The sequence below is a fragment of the Acinonyx jubatus genome, chromosome F2 (genome assembly GCF_027475565.1).
Source record: "Acinonyx jubatus isolate Ajub_Pintada_27869175 chromosome F2, VMU_Ajub_asm_v1.0, whole genome shotgun sequence".
Lineage (NCBI taxonomy): Eukaryota > Metazoa > Chordata > Mammalia > Carnivora > Felidae > Acinonyx > Acinonyx jubatus.
Window position 1 is genome coordinate 2940053 of NC_069394.1, and position 19538 is coordinate 2959590.

The following is a 19538-nucleotide window of genomic DNA, read 5'->3' on the forward strand; positions in this document are numbered from 1 at the left end:
AGGCTCTGAGCCGTCAGCACAGAGCCCCACTAGGGGCTCGAACTCACAGACTGTGAGATCGTGATCTGAGCCAAAGTCGGATGCTCAACCGACTAAGCCACCCAGGCACCCTGGAATGTGAAATTTCAAACATACAGTAAAACCTGCATAAACATCCTAGTCATCCTGTAAGTCCAGAATGTTCTCTCCTGGGCAAGGTACACGTGGTGGTTGTGGCCCACCTCACCTTGACTTTACCTACACATGTTAAGGGAGGGAATCTGGCTTCCGGTCCCACACACTGTTCCTCCTCTGCCCTGCTTCTCCTTTGAGCATCTTCCCTACGGACACCCTATACCCCCCCCCCCGCTTCTGCTCTTGCAGTCTGCCCCCTCCCTCTCCCGATTTTACAGATGAGGAAGTGGAGGTCAGAGAGGTGGAGTGGCTGTCACGTGGGGGACTGGGGTTTGAACCAGGTCTGTTGGACTCCTCTCTCTGTTCTGCTGCTGTGTGTCCCTCCTCCTGACCGGTCTCCTGATCCTTAACACCTGAGGGCCAGCAGCACACCCGTGTCTCCCAGGGGCACATCTTACTGGATCTACAAGTGTCCCAGACACCAGTCTCCTGGGTCCCACTTATTCTCATCCCAGTTTCTCCATGCGGACCAGCAGGCTGGTCAGTGCCATGATGTGGGCAATAACTTGGGCTTTAGTGTCTTCTTGGTGACATCAGCTTCTTACTGTGCCTCCTCCTTACTGCCTCTACCCCCAGCCTTAAAGCGTATTTCTGCTTCCACTCTGAGCAAGTCCCTGCTAGGGACAAGCCCTCACCAGACCAGGGAGGTGGGGGGTTGCTTTTCAAGGGGGAAGTGCTCCCAGGGTCCCTGAAGCTGCTTTGCCAACGCACAGGAAGCCCTTCCTGAATGCTTCTCACATAAGGTCAGTGCCTAGCCTGTCTGGCACAGTGCAGGAAGGGGAGAAGCTACATGGTCTGTGCGTTTCGTTTTTTGTATGGGGTGTGAGTGCAGCAGGGGCTTCACAAAGCTGTGGCTTTGAGTTTCAGCCCTGCTGTCTGTCCCATTGCTTCCTTTCTTGTTATGGTTTTCACATCAGTAAAATGAGGGTGGTGTTAATCGTGTTCGTGATGCAGGATTGCTGTGAGGTTTGGAGACCGTGGACATAGCATCTGACCCACAGAGCCGAGTAAAATCAGCTTTTCCAGTGCTCATCCCAACAAGTGCCCTCCTCAATGTCCATCACCCATTTAGCCCATCCACCGCCCCCCCCATCAACCCTCAGTTTGTTCTCAGTATTTAAGAGTCTCTTATGGTTTGCTTCCCTCCCTCTCTGTTACTTTTTTTATTCCCCTTCCCCTCCCCCATGGTCTTCTGTTAAGTTTCTCAAGATCCACGAATGAGTGAAAACCTATGGTATGTTTCTCTGCCTGACTTATTTCACTCAGCATAATACCCTCCAGTTCCATCCACGTTGCTACAAATGGCCAGATTTCATTCTTTTTCATTGCCAAGTAGTATTCCATCATATATATAAACCACATCTTCTGTATCCATTCGTCAGTTGAGGGACATCTAGGCTCTTTCCATAATTTGGCTATTGTTGAAAGTACTGCTATAAACATTGGGGTACAAGTGCCCCTATGCATCAGCACTCCTGTATCCCTTGGGTAAATTCCTAGCAGTGCTATTGCTGGGTCATAGGGTAGTTCTATTTTTAATAAAATCAGCTTTTGTTAACATTATACTCTGGGTGGTCTTTTGAACCCCCCCCCCCATGACCATCAAGATTCATAGTGACCTGTACAGAAATGCTATTGCTAATCAATAACACTCATTGAGGGTCTATTATGCCAAGCGCTCTGCTGGCCATTTTACAAGAAGGGTTCATTTTCTCCCCACGACAACCTGACATATGGAGTTTTCTCTATAAACTCCACTGACAGATAAGGAATGATGTCATGTGGACAGCCCAGCATCAGATGCTGGCACACGGTTGAACTTGAACCTGGGTCAGCTCCATTGTTCTTGAACTCCTGAACCTGAGCTCTCAGGCGCCACAGAGTGTGCTCAGGGGGTAAGGAGGGTCTGCTGGGCTACCTGCTGCTCCTTTTCTGTCTACTTTTTCTCCTCTTTGTACCTGTTTGCACCCCCTTTTCCTCTTTTATTAAGTAGAAGAGTAATCAAGGCTGCCCTTCAAGAGCGTCAGTTTCAAGTGCTCCAGGATAACCTTGAGGAAGCTGAATGTATCAGTTACCTATGGCCGTGTGACTATGCCCAAGTCTAGAGGCTTAAAACCACAGGTATTTTATTTGCTCAGGGTCCTCCGGTTGGCCAGGGTGGGCTGGGTGAGTCCACGGTTCTGCTGGCCTCTCTGGGTCTCCGGTGGCTGCAGCTGGCTGAATGCTTGACTAGAGCCGGGTGGTCGGCTTCCACATGGCCTCCTCCCTCCTTGCCAGACCCCCTGACTGGTTTAGAAGGTGAAAAGCAAGCCACACCACCTCCTGCAGCTTTGGCTCAGAAGTCACACAACATCACTTGTGACACATCTTGGTCAAGCAAGTCAGGAGATCCATCCAGAGTCAAGGAGGGAACGACCAGATTCTATGTCTTGTTGGGAACAGTTGTCAACAAGTCGGTGGCCATTGTTAGTGTACCACATGAAGCCGCAACTCCCCCGCCCCGCTCTGCACCCCGCAAAGATATCCTTGCAAAGATATCCTTGCTGTAATCCACTGTGTCCCTCCACTCCCCTCCCTGACTCCCACTTTCTTCTACTTTTCGTTTTAAAGCTTATTTATTTTGAGAGAGAAAGGGAGAGAGGAGCAGAGAGAGATAGAGAGAGGGGGGAGGGGCATAGAGAGAGGGAGAGAAAGAATCTCAAGCAGGTTCTGCACAGTCAGCACAGAGCCTGATGCGGGGCCCGAACTCACAAACTGTGAGATCGTAACCTAAGCTGAAACCAAAAGCCGGACACTTAACCAACTGAGCCACATAGGTGTCCTTTGTCTTGTACGTTTTAATTTTAAAAAATGTGTATTTTTGAGAGAGAGAGAAGGAGAGAGAGAGAGAGAGTGAGCACAGGGGAGGGACAGAGAGAGGGAAACACAGAATCTGAAGCAGGCTCCAGGCTCTGAGCTGGCTACACGGAGCCTGAGGCAGGGCTTCGAACCCATAAACTGTGAGACTATGACCTGAGTGGAAGTCCGATGCTTAAGTGACCGAGCCGTCCAGGCGCCCCTCTTACACTTTTAATAACAGATTCTCACTTCCCGTCACCCAAAGCTGCAGTCACTTCACAAGTGTCTCATTATGTGCCAGGGACCCATAAGTGAACAAAGTCCTTGCTTTAATGAATCTAACGCTCTGGGACAGGGACATACAAGCAAGAAATAAACAACTACACAGTGTAGGGCTGCGGAGGACAATAGATGCTTTGGAGAACAACAGAGCTGAGTCAGGGGGCCGTGTGTGTGTGTGTGTGTGTGTGTGAGAGAGAGAGAGAGAGAGAGAGAGAGAGAGAGAGGAACCATGGAGGGTAGTGGGTGGTTCCTATTACACACAGAGTGGTCAGTTGGCATCTAATAAGGTGACATGTAAGCCTGAGAAAGTGAGGGAGGAAGAAGTTCCAAGCAGAGGGAAGAGAACTCCAGGTGGACCAAACACTGGGTATAAAAGCCCTGGGGCTGACACACTTCCTTGCAATCTTTAATGTAGGTTAAAAAAAAAAAAAAAAAACCCACCAAAAAACCGTATACATTTCATTAAAGAACAGTGAACATATTTAAATACAGTAAAGCTCTTTGTAAGCAAAATTGCTTTATTTCACCTGCTTCTGTTGTAACCAGAGTCAAATTGTTGCCGAGAGCAGAATGGGGGGTTACCTTTCTCAGCTTCAGGGAGTTCACCTTTAAAACGAACATGTGTCTAACTTGCCTCCTGGCTTGTGGTGAGGAGCAAAGTGACACCGTAAAAATGAAAGTTGCTCTGCTTCTGGTTTCATTTCCTACCGCAAGGTTGTCACCTTTTTTTTTTTTTTCTAAAGAACACAAATCAGATATTAACTTCCTGCTTAAAACCCTCCAAAGGCTCCCTGCTGCCTAAAGAATAAAGATGCCTTAAGAAGCCCCTGGAAGGCTGCATTTTTACCCCCGCCCAGGCTCCAGTCATTGGTAGTCAGCTCCCCTCGGACATGGCTCTCTTCTCAGCTGCCCTCTGCCTGGTGACTCCCAAGTGCCGGGGGTCCTACTCCTCTTTCTCGAGGTTCAAGACCTAGGAGACCAGCGCCCAGGCCGCAGATCGGGGCTCAGCGGGCGCTTGGGTGGAGATCCAGTCTTGGCAGGGCCCAGCATTAGCGGTGATGCCAGTCAACACATCCCTGAGCCTCACTCCCTTTGCCTCTGTGCAGAGGGGCCCAGGATACCCAACTCGTCTCGGTAGGCGCGCCCCGCGGGGGTGTGGGCCCTGGGCTCGGGCTGCAGGGCGGCCGGCGACGAAGGCCCTGCGGAGGGGCCGCGTCCGGGCCTTGCGGGCGGGCAGGGGGCAGAGGGCTTCCCCGAAGTCGGTCCCCTCCCCGCCCGCCCAGAGTGCTATCGGGGGGAGGGGGGACCCCGGCTCTGCCGGCCTCCCGTGTCTCCCCCAACCCCCGCGGCCACGCCCGCGCGCAGCCCCTGGCCGTCTCGAAGGCCCGGCGCGGCTCTCCGGCGCGATCTTGGGAACGGAGCCTCGTCGCGTGCTGGGCATGCGCGGGCCGCGGAACGCATGCCCGGTCCTCCCGGGAGGCGGAAGCTCGGCGCGGGGACGCGGCCGGGCGCGCGCAGTGGCGGGGTCGCGCGCCTCAGCCGGTCGCCGCGCACGCGCGGCCCGCGCCGACGCAGCACGGCCCCGAGGGCGCAAGCCCGCCGCCGCCGCCACCGCCGCTGCCGGGCCGGGACCGCTGTGCGCCCGCGGCGTGAGGCGTGGGAGGGAGCGCGGTCCCGGCGTTCGCGGCGCCGCCTGGCAGTCGTCTGCCCTCGCCTCCCGGCGCCCAGCGCCGCCCGAGTGAGTGCGGGGCCGGGGCGGGGGCGGGGGCCGGGGCGCGGGCGGGCGGGCCGACTCCCGGAGCTGGGGCTTGGCAGGGCCGCGGCCCGCGGGCGGAGGGCCGCGAGGGGCGAGCAGCCGGTCCGGGCGGCGGATGCGGCCGAGACGGGCCCCTCCCGCGCGCGGCTCGGAGGCCGGGGATGTGGGGAGGACGAGGGAGGGGCCCCGGGAGGACGACGCTGTGGGGAGGCTCGAGATGTGGGGCGGACGGGGGGTTCCGGGGGGCTCGGAGAGGCCAGGGACCGGGGAGGACGAGGGGGCGGGTTCTGGGAGGACGGCGATGGGTGGAGGACGGCGATGTGGGGAGGCCAGGAAACGTGGGGAGGCCGACGGGCTCGGGCAGGCCGGGGGGCTCGGGTAGACGGGGGGCGTTTGGGGGAACTGAGAAGGCCGGGGGGTTCGTGGAAGGTGGGAAGGGAGATGCATTCGGGGGCCTCGGAGAGGCGGAGGGTCTGGAGGCCGGGGTGGGGGGGTGGTGGGCGGCTTGGGGAGGCCAGCCGCCGGGCTCCTTGGGAGCGGGCCGATTGCCTCAAAAACAAAAGGGGGGAGAGAGGAAGGAGGAGGAAGAAGGAAATCCTTGGGGACCCTGGGGGCATCACCCGGACCCGGAATGCAGACTCCCTGGCCCTCGGGCAGGGAAGGGCGGGCCTCGAACCCGGATCGCGGTCGGCTCCTTCCCCGCTGCTGGCGCTCAACTTGCCGAGGCCCTGTGGTTTTCTGGGCGATAGCCCTGGACCTCTTGATTCATTGTGCCTCCAAGTTTCCTCCTCTGCCCACCCCAGCCCCCAGCTCTGCTGCCGGGGTAGGTGGAAGAACGACTCGCTGTTTCTCCCTGGCTTCCTTTTCTTTCTCAGGAGGAGGCTGTGTGTGTGTGTGTGTGTGTGTGTGTGTGTGTGTGTGTGTGTGGTTCCTTGGTTTTATTAATTGCAGGATTTAGCTTAACGCACTAAGAGTAAAAAGAAATTTTTCTTGAGTCATTTCAACAGTGTCTCATTCTTGCATAGTTAGCCTGCAGCTGGGTTTTTGGCAGTGAGACTAAGATAATAGTAATATTGTAGTAATTATGGGAATTGGTTGAAATACGTTCAAGCTGAAGGCGTTGTAAGAGTTTGGAGATCTGTGCTTAAGACGACCGTGGTTGGGATTCTTAGGTAGAATGTAAACATTTTCGTGGTTGGAAAAATAGGCTGTCGCTATTTGAAATGAAATACCAGAGTCTCACCCCTAATATTTTATTTGTATAATGGGTAAAGAAAATAGTCTTGTCCTGCAAATGAGAATGCTGGTTGGTTGTTTGATCTCTGAAAATCTGAAAAGCATGGATGAAGTGATTGGAAGATACATAGTGAATTAGCATTCAACTTATTTTTGTTGAGGTACAGTCTAGGCAATATTTTCAGGCAGCTGCACTTTCTAGATAACTTTTGACACCTCGCAATATTTAGACACATGAAACTTTTAAAGGAAGTTTGTGTTTCAGCGTCTTTAGACGTATATTGTTTTATATTTGTGTCTGCCCTTGGAGGGGGAATACCACCCGACCTACCAGTAGTCTTTTGAATACTTTTGTGGTACTAAATGTTGAAGAAGCAGCAAGATCAAGTAATTTAGGTGGTTATGAAATAATCCAATTCAATATTGAAAACCGGGAAAAGATTGTTTAAAATACATGACTGTCTTTAAAACATTCCAATCAGTGGAAGACGTTAGGATATGCACTGAATAGAGAGACCTACACATTATTCAGAGGTGATGCATCAAAAAGCAAGTCCTTGGTTGGGGCGCCTGGGTGGCGGTGGCTCAGTGAGTTAAGTGTCTGACTTCAGCTCAGGTCACGATCTCACGGTTCGGTTCGACTGTTCGAGCCCTTTGTTGGGCTTTGTGCTGACAGCTCAGAGCCCAGAGGCTGTTTCTGATTGTGTCCCCCTCTCTTTGCCCCTCCCCTGCTCACGCTCTGTTTCTCTCCGTCTCTCAACAAAAAATAAAAAAAAAAAAAGCAAGTCCTTGGATAAATAAAGACATTGAATCCAAAACCTAGTATTTAAGGTTCGGGGCAAAGAATACTGGAGCAGAGGCCTAGAGGACGCATGACTTCAGCCTCTTTTCAGGCGGGCAGTGCACTGAAGGTGAATAGTGTCCGGTTAGGAGTGAGGTTCCGTGAGGGAAGCGGCAAAGCGGTGTCTGGGGAAGCTGGAAGTTGGGAACCGCAGTGAGTACTTTCTAACTAAAGTAGTTTCTCTAACGCTCCATGCTCGTTGTTGGAAATTACAGAACTTAATGTCCTAGTTCTTCAAATTGGGTTCTTTAGCAAGTCAGATAACTTTTCTTGCCAGGAAGTTGGAGAAGTTGTCTAAATAACAAAATTGTATTGTTAAAAATAGCCCCTTTAAAAAATGCGGATTTGGGGTGCCTGGGTGGCTCAGTCGGTTCAGCGTCCAACTTCGGCTCAGGTCATGATCTCGCAGTTTGTGAGTTCAAGCCCCGCGTCGGGCTCTGTGCTGACAGCTCGGAGCCTGGAGCCTGCTTCGCATTCTGTGTCTCCCTCTCTCTCTGCCCCTCCCCTGCTCACACTCTGTCTCTCTCAAGAATGAATAATTAAAAATTGTCTTAAAAGTAGCACAACAAAAGATAAGATTCAAAGTCTTAATTCAATATATAAATCTTGAACCTCTAAAATTAAACATTTTCAGTTTAGACAGAGTTTTAGCTAAAATCTTATTTTAAATCTCAATATAATTAAAAGTTCTATTATTTTTATCATTTGCGAATGAGGGATTTTTTTGCTTGTAAATCAGTAAAGTTTAGTTTCTGTAGTAATTTACTTTGCCTTAAAGCTCTAGCTTAAGAACTTATTTTCATTACTGTATCTTCCCTTATTAAAATCCCTTAAATAGCAAAAAATTGCTATGTGGGTCTTTGAGAATTTTTACTGATGCCCATATAAATTATTTAAAATGCAAATTTTAAAAACTTGGGCAAAGTAAATGACCTTATTTGAGTCGATAGTAATAACTCCAGGAAGTTTGTGAATGCAGTAAGCACTCAAATATGAAGCTGCTTCTCTGTCCTTAGAAGGGTCCTCGATGGGACAGGATGAGGACAGTTCCAGGTCATCTTTGGCTGTACCTGTGTGTCACTGCCTCAACCACCTACATTAAGAAGTTGTTTTTTTACTTCCCTTCTGTAAAGCATGTGTAGTAATGGATTATTTGAACCCTTGATGTCTTTTTCTCTGTACTAACATTTTGGCAAAGTTGTTTTTTTTTTTTTCCTTTTTCTTCCATGTCATGACTCCCAAAAGACAGCCTGGTGCAGGAGAAATGAAATTCCTGTCTGCCACTTTCTGGCATTAATTTCTAGGAATTGTGCCAAATCTTACCATTCAGAACCGCGTAAATGTGTTTCTGATTATAAAGTAGAAGAAGCCTCTCTGTTCCTATCTATAACAATTGTATTGTTTTTCCTTTTTTTTTTTTTTTTTTTTTTTGCTAGGCTCTGTGATGGAAATAAAATTCAGATAAGCATATGTAATTCAACTTTCAGTTTAGATGGAATTTTTAGCACATGTTGTTAATTATAGTCTGATTTGTGTAAGCACTAATGAAATGGCTTTTAGATGAAAGTATGAAATAAATATTTTCACCTGGTTGGCACTATTCCCACTTTTAAGCAATTGAAAGCCTTTGAGAAGAAAACTAGTTGTATCATCACAAAGCTTACCTGTTTTCAGGACATGAAGGCGTTCACTTATAAGCTTTGTATTTAAAATAATCCTGCCTAGATCTTACTGATATACATTGCCGCTTACTGTTAACTCATTTTTCAGAACAAGAAAAGTGACAAAAGTCATCCATTTCAATATTAGCCTCTGACAGGAGAGGACATGTAATGTTGCTGGGCACCCGTGTGGGTACAGTGTGGTATTGTAGGGGTCACTACCCTTTTGCAGATGAATTAACTCTGGGAGATGGGACCTGAGCCGATTGCTTTTGTGCTGTATCTCCTTTATTCCTCACGAGAGCCATATGCTCATTTTACAGACGAAACTCTGTAAGTCTGGAGGCAGAGTAGCCTGCCGTGGGTCTCTTGGCCCACAGGTGGCAGATCCTGGCTGGTGAGGCCTGCTGGACTTTCTGTGCAGCCTCTGACTAGAGGAGCACTGGTCTTACAGATCCCAATCCAGCCTTCTGAAGTGGGAGCGAACAGTGTGCAAGGGCACAGGAAAGTTTAAGTAGTTACATTTCCTGTTTCAATCTGACCCTTTCATATCGTGAAGTTACGATCTGGCCAACATAGTGTAGGTAAACGTTTTAATGAACATACCAACATTGTTTTTTAATTATGTTAAATTAATTTAGAGTTTGTTAAATGAAAACGTGTAATGTATGGTGCAGTGATTGATGCTTCTTATTTGTTAAAGGATATGCTTTGGTAATTTCCACATTTATACAGTTTTTTCATCAGTGACTTTTTCGGGGGGTGTCAGTGACTTTTTCTGGAGGGGTTGTTTATGAATATGGTTTTGTGGGAAGCAAGGAGTAACGTAAGGGAAAAGTAAATGGCACGTTTCTCGTACAGGTTTAATTCCCTTGGAGTAAATTCTAGCATTTATAATCTCTAACACACTGGTGCTCTAGAAATGTTTCTGCAATGAATGTGCTCATTCTCACCGATTTAGAATTTTCCATCCTGCTTTTAAGAGTTGACTTACTCTGTACTCCTTTATTTGGGGCCAGTGGACTAAAACCAAGCTCAGAAGAATCTGGAAAGTTGTATCTGGGCTTTCTGTGCCTAGGATCTCCCTTCTGCCTCCATACTCTATCTTAAAAGTTCTGCCATTTGGTGCTTTCGATTCTGTGAGCGGTAGGTGCTTGTTGGGTCTACTTGTGACCAAAGCACCATGAGTTTGTCTTTGAGGGACCGAAGGCAGACTGGTGTGGTTTTGTACCTTCTGTATTTGTAGAGCCTTGTGTGTCTTACAGAATTTAAGCCCCAAGAGGGCAGAAACTTTGTTTCCTGCACTATGGCATGCCCAACGTCCGGCACAATAATACTTGTTGAAGGAGAGAACCCAGGTGTACTAGTGATTGGAGAACTCGTACTGTGTCAGCTGTCCACTGTGTTGTTTGCCTTGGTAAAGAACCTTACCTAAGAACCAAGTAGGACTTGATACGAGGGGACATCGTGGATTATCCGTGTTTCTGCTTTTGTCTGCCTTATTTTAGATTATAGATATTATTAAACTTGAGCCAGGAGAAAGACAGTTCTCTGTCCTTTTACAATTTTCAAGTGTATTTTTTTCCCTAGAAAAAATGATTTTGTCGGAATTGATCATGGGTTCCTTGGGACTCATTCTATGTTCTGAAGACAGAAAATTGCTCAAGGTGACACGAAATGAATGGGGTTTAGAAAAGATCCTTGATTCCCGGTCTCTAGAAGCTCTGATGTATCTTTTGCTAATCGGTTGGATCCATCAGATACTTCACAAGGGTTTACATGATGCCCTGAAACCATTTTAAAAGAGGGGTTTCATCTTCCTAACGCTATAACGTGAGTTCTGCACTCCAGCTCTCCCTTGACCTGACGAGTCTTTTATGCTGTTATTCAGAGAAAACATTTTGAGTGACAGGTCACCTGCCTCCACTCAGGTAAGGAAAGTCAATATTTGGGTAAGAAGAGTAGCTTGTTCTTCCTCAGCAGGTTCCTCCTAGTCTTGCTGTGTTGCGTGGGGAAGCGCACGTGCGCATGGTCTCCAGCAAACTCTAGGTTGTTGGCAGAGGCTCCCCCGGTGTGGCCGCCTCGCCTCGCTGTCCCTGGGACCTGGATAGAAATGCGCACGCTCCTGCCCCACCTCTGACCTCCTGAATCAGACTGGGGGTGGGGCCAGCCGACTGCTTTAACACTGGGTCCAGGAGCTTTTGTTTCTGCTGATGTCAGTGAACCTCTACTTGAGAGTGTTTTAAAAGAGATGCAGCTCACAGCAGGCAGAATCTGTGGTCAACGGCAGGGGTGGGTGTATCCCACTTAGGTTGGCCAGGGAGATTGCCTGCACCTCGGGACTCTGAGATATGTTTCTCAGGATTTTCAGGGTCTTGGGAAGACCTCACGACTAATTTTGTTCAGGGATTTTGAATGTTTTATGCTGAGATCATTTAAGTCTTCTGAATCTTGGTTTGGATTTTAAATGAATAATTTTGCATTAGGATAGCAGTTTAGATGGCCCCTGGGCTTGTAGCTTTTGGCAAATAGCAGGAGAGTGTGTACATGTGGGTGCATAGGGTGCACGTTCCCCTGGACATTTTGTTTTGGTGCTGAGAAATTGGCTCACTTACACTAGCGTCAGAAGGGTCTCCAAGTCCTGGGGCGACTCCTAAGCAGCTTTGTGCGAATGGACTCTGTGCCTAGCGTCAAAGTCCTATCCAGACTTAATACATTTTGTTTTCCTTTTGCCTCTATTTCCTAAGAAAAGGGCTAGATAAAAGTTAGTATACAAACATGGGAGTGGTGATGTGCCTCCTGTTGGTCGTGTCCTATGCAGAGTTAGACGCACCTGTTGGCAAATAGAATATCGTTAAGCTCAGGGACAAGGACTCGGTATTATCCTGTACGTGTCTGTGGGTCCTTCACAGCTTGCTCGGACTGCTGTCGTAGGTTGGCCCTCGGTAGTTTGTTTAATGATTGAAGAAGAGTCTGTCCTCCTGCTGGGGGGACCTCGTGGTCTTTAAGTATGTGAAAGTTGTCACAAAGGTGGACAAGACAAATTAGGGATAGACAGGTAGAGTTAAGTGTACTGTAATCTCAAAATGAAGTACAAAGGATGTTTCCACATACCTCCTCTGGCCCCCATCAAACTTTGGTGGTACAGCTTTGTGACAGAGAAAAAAATAAATGAGCTGGTGGGAAGACACAGTCTGGAACAATTGCTTTCTCCTTAAATTGGTCAAGTGAAGTTGAAGTTCTAGTTCACGGTCAGTTGTAGACCCTGACCCCCTTAAAGGTACTTCTGCACACCTGGCCTACAGCAGCTTCTCGGTATACGGAACGGAGGCTCCATCCATTGTCCGTCTTCTCTCTGATTACTCCTTCAGCCCCTCTCTCTGGTCTCCCTGCCCCTTCTGGTGGTTTCTGGTGTGTTGCTGCCTTGTGGTTTTAAATAACCTTTTCCTGGTTGCAGTGAGGTTGCATATCTTTTTATGTGTTTACTGGCCATTCGGATTCACGGTTTTGCAAAGTGCCCATTTTTTCTATTAGGTTAGTTTTAAATTGATTCGTAGACTTTATACGCTCACGACACATTCTTTGTTGGGTGCGTATTTTGCCACTGTCTCTTCCCACTTAGTCATACGCAGATTCACTAATTCTGTGGTTTTGTTTTGTTTTGTTTTTGATGAATAAAAGTTCTTAAATTTAGTTACTGCCATTTATCAGTCTTTTCCTTTGTAGTTGATGCTTTTTGTTTCCCTACCCTGAGGTCACGAACTAATTCTCCTTTACTTTCTAAATGCCTTTTTGTACTTTCGCTTTTACCCTTTAACTTTATCATCTCGTGGAACTGGTTTTGGTGTGTAGTGTGAAGAAGGGACGCAACTTCATCAGTCTGGGGACATTTAGTTGTCCTAACTCCATTTACCAAAAAGATGGTCTTTAGGGGCACGTGGGTGACTTAGTCGGTTAAGCATCCAACTCTTGATTCGGCTCCAATTATGATCTTGTGGTTTGTGCGTTTGAGCCCCATGCTGGGCTTCACAATGACAGCGCAGAACCTGTTTGGGATCCTCTCTCCCCCTCCCTTTCTGCCCCTCTCTCTTGCACTGAAAATAAATAAATAAACATTAAAGAAAAAAAAAGATCATCTTCTCCCCAATGCTCTTCAGTGCCACCACTGTTGTAAATGAAAGGTCCATGTGTATGTGCCTCAGTTTCTGGATTCTTTGATTCCATTGGTACAGCCTACTTTAAGCTGTCTGAATCTCTGCAGGTCTGTAACAAGTCTTATCGTGGAGCTCTTCCCACCTGGGTTCCTCTTTAGGCTTACCTTGGCCATCCTTGACCCTTTGTAGATCTGTATCTGTTTTGGAATCACTTCTTAACTTCCAAAAAAATTTCTCCCTGACGTTGCTTGGGATGGTATTGAATATGGTCAATGTGTAGAGAGTTGTTTCTAGTTTTGAGTTGTTACAAATAAAGTCTATGAATAATTTTGTCCAAGTCTTCATGTGGACATAGGCTTTCATTTCTCCTGGAATGGCTGGCTCTAGGACTGTCATGGCTGGACCATATGGTAGGTGTATGCTTGACTTTTTAAGAAGATGTCACACTCTGTTCTGGATGGATGGGCCATTTTCCATTCCTCCCAGCCTTGTGGGAGAGTTCCAGTTGCTCTGGATTGTTGGGGCAACACTCGGTGTGGCTAGTCTTCTGGCTTTGGCCATTCCGATAGGTGTGTCATGGTCTTTTTTTGTGGTTTCCCTTGTTTCCCAAATGCCTAATGATGTTAAGTATCTTTTCGTAGGTTTTTTGCCACTCATATACCTTCTTTGGTATTCAAATCTTTTGCCTATTGATTTTTTTTCTTATTGGTGGGTTCTTTATGTACTCTGGACATAAGTCTTTATTAGATCATGCTGTGCCTGTCTCTCATGCTGCAGCTTGTTTTTACACTCTCTTAACAGGGTCCTGAAGGACAGAAGGTATGAATTTTGATGATGTCTCGTGTATCAACTTGTTGCTTTATGGACTGTGCTTTTCTAGTGTCATAGTTATGAAATCGTTGCCTAATCCTGGGTCACAAAAGTTTTCTCCTGTGTCCTCCCCTCCCCCCTCCCCTCTAAAAGAGTTTCGGGTTTTACATTTAAGTCTGTGATTCATTTTGAGATCCTTTTTATTGATGGTGTGGGATATTATTTGTAGGATTCTTCATTTAATCCTCATTATTTGTAGGACTCTTTTGAGGCATAGAATAAAGATGTAGCCCCTCTAGAGAGTATATTATTTTCTTTTTTGCTTCACCCAGTTTGGGATCACCTTAAACCAAGTGCAGACCTGGACCACCTGATGCTGGAATTTTACTGGAGAGATGATTCACTGCTGGTTTCTCTTACCTTGAGCTGTTAGCCTTTAGGGTCATGCTCATGGAGGTAGGGGTTTTGGTAGACATGTTGGGGGATCTGGCCTTTGATTCCTATTTCCCTGTTGTAAAAATGAAAGTTGAAAACGTTCAGAATTGGCAGGTGACTTCAGGGCAAAGGTGGTTTCTGTGCTCGTTTATCTCTTTGGGTTCCTGAGTTCGGTTTAATTTTGGCCCGGTATTTCCTTGTTGTCAGTTTCCGGTTGCTTTTAAGATTTTTAAAGTATTCTCTCCATGTTTTTTATAGTCTTTTTCAGGGGAAGGGGTGGAGCCAATAACCTGGCCTGTAGTTGAGGAGCCAAGGAAAATTCTTTATCATTTTCCTGCAGTGTTTGGAGTCTAGCCTTGGATCTGTGTCACCTGCTGTAGTTGCTAGCCACGTGTGGCTATTTAAATTAAAATCAAGTAAAAGTTCTGTTTCACAGTCACACTAGCCCCAGTTCGAGTGCTCGGCACCCACATGTGGCTAGTGGCTACCCCACTGGACACTGCTGAGTTGGAACATTTTCATCATCATGGGACATTCTCTTCGACGGTGCTGGCCGGGCTCTTGAGAACCTCATTAGGGATTTGCAATGGTACGTGGGTCTGCCCTGGAGAACCTCCAGTACAGGTATCCTTGCTGCTGCAAGGTTGACTTTTTCTGGAGTCTGTCTGCAGCTACAAGAGCTGGACAGATGGTCGAGCCCCTTTCAAAGGCTTGTCATGGAGCCCTTCCGTAGGTGCAGTTTGGGTTCTCGGGGTGGTGGAGGTGGGATAACGGGAAGATGTGGTGCGTTGAGTAGGAAACCATGAAGTACTGATACTTACACATATCTGCCTTGTGGTTACTGTGGGCATCTGATTCAGTTTTGTTTATAAAAAGTAGCATTAACTTGAAAATTATCAAAATTAAGTAATGGGTCAGAAATTACATTTTATCCCTCCCTTCAGGTCTCCGGTATTAGTGAGTGAAGATTCTAGGTGTTGTAGTTTGTGTAAGGAGGCAGGTCTCCTTGATGGAAAGAGCATCTTATTTAGGAAACAGAAGGTCTGGGTTCACACATTGGGGCTTTGCCTTTAGTCATGTGACTTCTGACACTGTCCTTATCTATAAAGTCTAGTATCTGTAATCTCAGCCTTTGAGGCTCTGTGTGCAGTTACTGTGTAAAATGCTGTACAGATGTGACGTGCTGGCCCAGCTGACCCTTGTACAGTGCAGGGGTTTAGGGCACTGACACCTGTATAATGAAAATTTGCAGTTAACGTGTATTTTGTTAATTTCTTAAATGTTTACTTATTTTTGAGAGAGAGAGAGGGACAGTGCAAGCAGGGTAGGGGCAGAGAGAGAGGGAGACACAGAGTCCGAAGCAGGCTCCAGGCTCCAGGCTCCGAGCTATCAGTACAGAGCCCTACACGCGGGGCTCGAACCCATAAACCACAGGATCATGACCTGAGCCGAAGTTGGACACTTAACTGACTGAGACACCCAGGCACCCTTTCTTAAAAAAAACATTTTTTTAAATGTTTAATGAGTGTTTTGTGTGTGTGTGATATGCTATATTCTCATAATAAAGGAAGCTAGAGAAAAGAGGATGTGAAGAAAATTAGAAAATACATTTACTGTGCAGTATTTATTGAAAACAATCTGTGCAGGGGCGCCTGGGTGGCTCAGTCGGTTGGGCATCCGACTTCAGCTCACGTCATGATCTCGCGGTCCGTGAGTTCGAGCTCCGCATCGGGCTCTGTGCTGACAGCTCAGAGCCTGGAGCCTGTTTCAGATTCTGTGTCTCCCTCTCTCTCTGACCTTCCCCCGTTCATGCTGTGTCTCTCTGTCTCAAAAATGAATAAATGTTAAAAAAAAAAATTAAAAAAAAAAAAAAACAATCTGTGCAAAAGTCGACCCAGTGGTTCAAGAGTCAGCAGTGTTAAGGGCCTGTCTTGTGCACGGTGTAGTGCCCGTGGGGGCACAGACAGCAGGGCAGAAGGGGAACGATGCAGTCCACATGGAACGGGACACCCACAGTGGGAGTGCCATAGTGGAGTGCTCTGCGGACCTGGAGGGCAGGTCCCCAGTCATGGTCAAGCTCAGAGGCTGGCAAACTTTCTCTCTTTAAGGCCAGACGGTAAATGTTTCAGGCTTTGTGGGCTACATTGGGCCTGTCACAGATCTGTGTGTGTGTGTGTGTGTGTGTGTGTGTGTGTGTGTGTGTGTGTGAACAACCCGTTAAAAAGGTAAAAATCTTTTTTAGTCAAGAAACCACACAAAATCTGGCTGTGGGCCAAATGCTGTGACCTCCGCAGGTCTGGCTGTCTGCAGGAGTCATAGAAATACCGCGGATGATGGGAAGCAGGTGGGGCCTCCCGGAGGACACACCCCGTGGAAGGGTGCGGAGGTGGGAGGCTGGGGTTTGTGGAACCGAATGCTGGCGCCGGTGTTTGGTAGTACAGGGTGGGTTGGGTAGAGGAGGAGGTGAGGTTGATACTGTCTGCAGGATCAAAGCGGTGTGCGTCTGACTCTGACGGGAGCCGACTTCTACGGCAGGAGGACGAGGGTCGGGCAGGGAGGTGTCGCCAGGGTGCACTTCAGAAGGCAGAGGGACCAGACCCTTGTCATTAAGGAAGTGGCTGCCTGGTGTCGCTCAGCTAGTAAAGTGATGGGCAAAGTTCAGATGGTCTGATTTAACAGCCTGTGTTCTTTTAATTATACAATTACGTTGTACACACAAGTGAAGAAGGCCTTAATTAAGGGCACGACTGAGGAACTGAAGAGAGGGCTGATTTGAGGCCTGTTTCTGAGTCTGTCTCCCAGGCTCTGACCAGGGAAATGCAGAGGTAGGGCCGAGAGAGGGGGTGTCCAGGACAGTTCCAGGATGGCTCTCGGATTTCTCGCTCGGTAAAAAGTCTACAGAGACCTTTTTACTTTTAAGTGCCGCCTGGTCAGACTGTTGCTTGAAGAGATAGCGCTCTCTCCTAGGTCCGTGAACCGCAGGGACGGAAATCAGAAGTGTGTGTGCACACACACCAGTTGTTGTCCCTGGGAGGGTTCGCCCGGGCTTTTGTCAGAGTATCAAAAGCGAGCCCGCCCCAAGGGGGGACCCCTCCTATTGTTAGGTTGTAGGCCTCTGACAGCCTCTGTGCAGGTGTGAGGCTGTAAGGGAAGGCTCAGCATCCAGACCCCAGGACTCTTACCTTAAATGTCGTACATCCCAGACTGCTGCATAAAACACAAGCACAGGCAGCTGTTTCCTGAGCCGAACTGTACCAACTGGCAATTAAGACTTCTCCCCTGGCCTCCCCTCCCCCCTCCAAAAGATGAAACAAGGCACAGTTTTGGTCCACAGAAGGCCAGCCGGGTGTTTGGCACTTTGATTGCCATGGATGTTTCGACATGCTGCCGTGTGTTAGGTAAAGCTGAAGTTTATAAACTGTTAGGCATATCTTAATAGTCACATGGCTATGAGAGCTGGACCAGTGTCACTTTTAGTGGGCTCTGTAAACTCCAAAACGAGTGTAGTTTTTCCATCCACTGAGAAGTGTGTTAATAGTTAATGGTTGTAAGACAGTACTGAACTCATGTTGTTAACGTCAACGGAATGCAGGAGGAGCTGGGAAGCTGGTGGTTAATGTTTGAAATAGCACCAGGCGGGTTAATCTGGTGTTCTGGGGTCTAAACTGGATTGGTTCACATCTGATGTCAACATTATTATATGCAGTTTAGAATTATGTATTTCAGATTATGGTAATCCCTACAGAGATTTGCTGTATTGGGTGATACACGGCTGCTCTATAGGAGATGAATCTTAGAGGGGAGAGTTTGCAAATGGGTGTATGTCTGGGAAAGTTTCCCTTTTCCTATTAAGAAAAATTGTGACCTCCATTAAGGGCCAAGTGTCCTGAATGGCAGAGATGTAAGAAATGCTGGAATTTGGTGATGGTGTAGAAGTTAAAAGTGAAAAACCTTAGGCTCTTTAAGGTGCCACCCTTAAGAGTTCATGCTGGGGATCATTGTGATTCCAGTGTAGGCAGAACATTTGGAATCTCCTTGGCTGTGTCATGGCAAAAAAAAAAAAAAAAAAAAAAAAAAAAAAAAAAAAAAAGCTTGCTTTCTGCTCTGGAAAAAATACACGAGTTGTATCCTAAGGTGTTGACATGATAGAACAGGTGGCAGGAGTAACTGAGTTTAAGTGCCAGTTGTCTACAGAAGCATTAGTTTTTGACAGGTCACGATTGAGTGTTTGGTGGGGGAAGAGTTGATGTTTGATTTTCATCCGTCCTTTGAATCTGTCCTTTCAACCATTTCATTGGAAATTGTAAACTTTTCCATGGGGTGTCTGTCCCCTGTTTTATATAGTCTAGGATTTTAGAAGTGGATCTAAATTTAGGGATCATCTAGTCCAGAGTTCTCACTTGAGAGTTGAAGAAATAACCCAGAGAGGGTACCTGGCTCTTTGCTGTGAAGGAGGGTACTCTCGAGAGACTCTTAGGTCTCCTGACTTTAAACTCACTGGTGATGTTTTCAGTGGGTGAGGAGGGTGTGAAGGCAGCTTATGAAACTCAAGTTTCCTGTTAATTGTCAGGAGATTGAAAAAAAAATGGATGTAATTGACAGGTGCGTAAGAAGTGGAGATCATTGAATTTGTCGCCCAAACTGTGTCCAAGTGGTGTGTGGTTTGCATCCACATGATCTTGGATATCGGAGCAATGACAAAACAAGTCTTACACGTTCGTATGTTCTGGGTTGTAAAGGCTAATAGTGCCCATTCTTCTCACTCATCTATTGAAACGTTTTCACGAGGCACTCTTGAGCATCTACCCTGATGGGGATTCGTTCAAAAGAAGAGTCTTGGGCGCCTGGCTGGCTCAGTGCGTAGAGCATGTGGCTCTTGATCTCAGAGTCGTCGGTTCGAGCCCCCCATTGGGTGTAGAGATTACTTAAATAAGTAAATTTAAGAAAAAAGAAAGAAAGAAAACAGTCACTGCCTGAAAGTAGTGTGCTTAAGAATCACTGAGGAGAGTGGGTTAGAAATGCAGATGCCTGGTGTCGTCCCCCGGAGGTGTTGAGTTATCGCTCCTGACGTGTAAGCCGGTCACCTGCATTTTAAACTAGCATCCCCACATGCGGAGAAACACTGCTGTAGTGTTGGTGAAAATACACCGTAAATCATCAAGATCTGGAGTTTGGGAGGCCCTAAGACTGCCTGCAGGTTCCATGGTTCACTAGAAGGACTGACAGAACCCAGAAAAGCCATTGTACGGTTTATTACGGTGGTTTATTACGGTGCAGGGACTCAGGCAGCAGTCAGCAAAGGAAAGGTGCACGGGGCCGAGTCCAGGGAGGACCACGCGTGAGCTTCTGGG

General features: G+C 47.5%; 1 protein-coding gene across 12 annotated transcripts in view; it reads left to right on the forward strand.

Moving 5' to 3' along the window:
- The first annotated feature begins 4092 nt into the window (after positions 1 to 4092).
- Positions 4093 to 19538, forward strand: part of PTK2 (protein tyrosine kinase 2) — a 256989-nt gene continuing 241543 nt past the window's right edge. For 7 of the 12 annotated variants that reach the window (XM_053208064.1, XM_053208059.1, XM_053208066.1 and 4 more), the window contains exon 1: positions 4870 to 5032. The gene's annotated coding sequence lies outside the window, so the exon portion shown is untranslated. Of the gene's footprint in view, positions 4429 to 4869; positions 5033 to 7179; positions 7281 to 19538 lie in introns of those variants that run through there. The other 5 variants (XM_053208062.1, XM_053208072.1, XM_053208063.1 and 2 more) reach the window with 4 other exon arrangements.